This window comes from Gekko japonicus, unplaced genomic scaffold, assembly GCF_001447785.1.
Source record: "Gekko japonicus isolate JY-2015 unplaced genomic scaffold, Gekko_japonicus_V1.1 scaffold4336, whole genome shotgun sequence".
In the NCBI taxonomy this organism is placed as follows: Eukaryota; Metazoa; Chordata; class Lepidosauria; order Squamata; family Gekkonidae; genus Gekko; species Gekko japonicus.
This window is the reverse complement of record NW_015161544.1, coordinates 67681-71308: the sequence shown is the minus strand read 5'-3', so window position 1 is coordinate 71308 and position 3628 is coordinate 67681. Positions and strand designations below refer to the sequence as shown.

Genomic DNA, 3628 nt, shown 5'->3' with positions numbered 1-3628 from the left:
CTACACCAAACTGGCTAGGGTGGCTCCCAAGGGTTCCCAGGCCCTCCTAAATTTCTGGAGAGCCCCTTCCTAAATCCTACATGGCTCGCCTCCATAAATAGTGACAATGGCCTGTGATGTCACTGGCTCCTCCCTATGATGTCACTGGGCCTCGGTTCTTTTAAGGACCTAGCACAGCAATGCCTCTGGCCCAGCCCCAGCCCCCCCCCGGGAAATTGGAAAGTCTACGCCCTTGAAGCCACTGTAAAACTAAAGGCCAAGGAAGACTAGCTACTTCCTCAATAGTGACACTAGAAACACCAGTGATGACAGATCACTGAGTTTTATCATCAGCTCTTGAGTTTTATCATTTTAGTTAATCTGTCCAGTTTTGCAAAAACATTTCTTCTAAAATCTGAGCTGCTAGGAAGGAAGAAGGGTTTTAGAACTGTTTTTCTCTGTAAATGTTTTTTATTAACAACAATAAAACCCAAAGAGCAAGAAAGTCCAAAAGATTAGGTTATGGAAGGCTAACAAAATTTTCCTTTCTTGATGCCACAAGAAAGTTACAGTGGGCTTACAGTGAAAGCCTATGGGCTTGGCAGGCAGGGATTCAGCTGTCTACCCTATTGATCTCTGCCTAAAGGATTACAAGAAAACCACGCATAACAGCCTCTTTAGACCAACAGGCAGAGTTGGTCAGGTGGTACTTCAAGACCTCTATAAAGGCTCACAAAGCAAGCCTTCTCAATGATCTAAGCAACCAAGGAGCTCTCTCCCAATACTCCTTGCAGTTATTTGCGATACAAAACCTCAACAAGAGCCATTACAAGCACATGGTTTAATTTGTGCCTCAAAGCAGGTACAGAGTGGCTTTTTTTCTTACCACTGATTAACTCCAGCTGACTCACAGGTGTTCAGAGAAGAACAAAATAATTCCAGCGCAGAATCTTGAGTCCAAGCAACTCAGGTGGGAAATTAAACTAACCAACAATGGCAGAATAGAATAAACATCAAATGTAATGCTGGATACTAGAACACCAACTATGAGGAGCAAGATGTGCAATCAGTTAACACCTATAGTGAGTTAGGAATCCATGGTCCAGAGCTCTGTAGGAAGGGTGAATGGTGCTTTCAGGCTGAGTTGTCATGAGTTTTCTATTGCCCAAATTAAGCAACAAAAAGGAAGTGGACAAGGCGATCAAGAGGGTGGCTGAGAAAGTCCTGGTGCTTCACTTTGGCAGAGATGAGGATCTTGTCTGCTTGCAACTGGATGATATTCTTGCAAAAACAGCTCATGACTTAAGTAAAATGGCTACAATTTACTTGGTAGACGTAAACAAGGTGCCAGTATACACCCAGTACTTTGACATCATTTATATTCCATCAACAGTCTTCTTTTTCAATGGGCAGCATATGAAAGTGAATTATGGATCTCCAGATGATACTAAATTCATTGGAAGTTTCAAAACAAAACAAGACTTCATAGATCTGATTGAAGTGATTTACCGTGGAGCAATGTGTGGAAAACTCATTGTCCAAAGTCCAATTGATCCTAAGAATATTCTGAAATATGACCTCCTCTACCAGGACATTTAATGACCCAACAGAGATGAACAAATTTTAGGATGTGAACTTCAGAGAACTGCTTAGTCCAAACCTTCTTCAAATGTGTAACAACATTTGAGATCAGAGGAATTCAGACTTCTTATTCTCAGGATCATATTAGTCCCTATCGGAAGACGGATATTCTGTCATGAGTTAACAGGAATAGCCATTCTCACTGATAGGTTACAAGATTTACTCCTAATCTATTACAGTAAAAGAACCTGTTATAAGGTGGTTCTAAATAAATACTTCCAGGGGTGAAAAAAGGAATCCAAGCACTGAGGGATTTATTGTCTTGAATTTGTGAAAGAATTCTAATCTAACACTGGATCCTTCCTGAGAAGTTCTTTTGAAGGAGATGAAAGAAGTTATTTATACATTCGCTTTTAAAATGGGGTCCATGTCAAAACAGTAAGATAAAAATGTTGTTGATATATTGAGGCCTTTGGAGGCTCCATGAGCATATATGTTCTTCCATACATCACTTGCTTTGCTTATGAGTTCTAATGGCAATATTTTCTTGGATAGCTGCCTCAGTAGCCTCAGAAAAAATATCTAGCTATTTTCTGCAACTCAACGGTCTGATGAGCAAAAGAAGTTCCACTCCAGCAGGTTCTTTCACAGTCACTTCATTGCCTAGAAATGGCCCTTACATGCAATAGGTATGTATGTATGGAATATTTCCCAATTCTGTGGAGAATGAGGCAGCTTCTCACAGAAGCTTAGCCCAACTACAGAGCCTTTCCATTCACTTATGTTATGAAAGCTAACTGTACTGCAAACCCAAGCAGAGTTACACCTTTTTAAGACCACTGACTTCAGTGAATATAGAAGGGTGTAATTCTGCTTAGAAGTTTGAAATCATATAGGCTATGTAAGGCCCAGGCTGAGATGTGATTGTAAATCAATTTCCTTTAATTCAAAAATCAATTACCAGCACATTAGAACTGCTTTTCTATATTTTCATACAAGAGGAGAAAGATTGAAAAGTACTTGAAACAGTTTGTACAACATCAGCCATTGTTGTTACCCATTCTGGTGTTGTCATTGTGATGTATCGTTTCCTTTCACAACACTGGTGCATTTTAAATGACACTAGTGGAACAATCATTCTGCCCCCTTCTGCCTGCTTCTTTGGTGGTGGGGGGGGGGGGAGATGCTGGATCATTTATTGAATAGCACCCAGACAGTAGGACTGAAAAAGTTTAAGAAGCTTGAAGAATTTGACTCAAAAACAGCCCCAGCAGCTATACATTTGGAGATGCCTTGAATCAAATTCTCCCTGATGAGGCACATCTACTCAAAACAGATTGAGGTTTTACTAAATTCGCTTTTGTACTCTTTGAATATTTCATGTCCTACTGTATCAGGCACATCTTTCTGATTGTTAAAACCATAGTCTATTTTGAAAGAAGCACAAATCCTCCCGCAATCCACTTTAATATTTCCAAACAGTGCTTGCATTATGCTTTATAGTTACACGCTGTCTTTATAGGTATATTAATTTATAGGTGAGTGCTATCTGTAAATGTACACACTACATCATTACTCTAGACTGTTACAGATTGTTCTCTGCCTGTTACTTCAGTGTTAAGCGATTGAATCAATAAAAACATTCTAGCCAGCTTTTTAAGGCATTAAAGGCTCTTTCCTTGCAACACTGTTCTGCCAGTAAGAGATCAGCAGGATTGTTTTCTTTTCCTTTTGTTTTTGCTTACTTCCAGGGCTTTTTTTCTCGGGGACCAAGCTGGAACGGAGTTTCGGAACCTCTTTGACAACATTCTTTTAAAAATGTTTAAAAGTTCATGAGTTTTCAGTATGCAGACTGAAAACTTCATTTCCTTCTTGAAAGTTCTGGCACTTTTTTTTTTTATTAAGCCCTGCTTACTTCTTCCAAACAGCCGAACTTTCCTGGTATATAGGGCATATGAAGAAGGACATTCCCTTCACATTACAGACTGACTCATGTGAGGTAGCACAAGGTTGTAGCCACTCCACCTCACTTGGTGGGGATGCCATATTTCTCACTAGGGCTTCAGGA

At 39.9% G+C, this 3628-nt stretch overlaps 1 pseudogene; it reads left to right on the top strand.

Annotated features, from left to right (window-relative positions):
- Positions 1-1128: 1128 nt before the first annotated feature.
- Positions 1129-1578, top strand: LOC107125825 (annotated as a pseudogene).
- The last annotated feature ends 2050 nt before the right edge of the window (positions 1579-3628 follow it).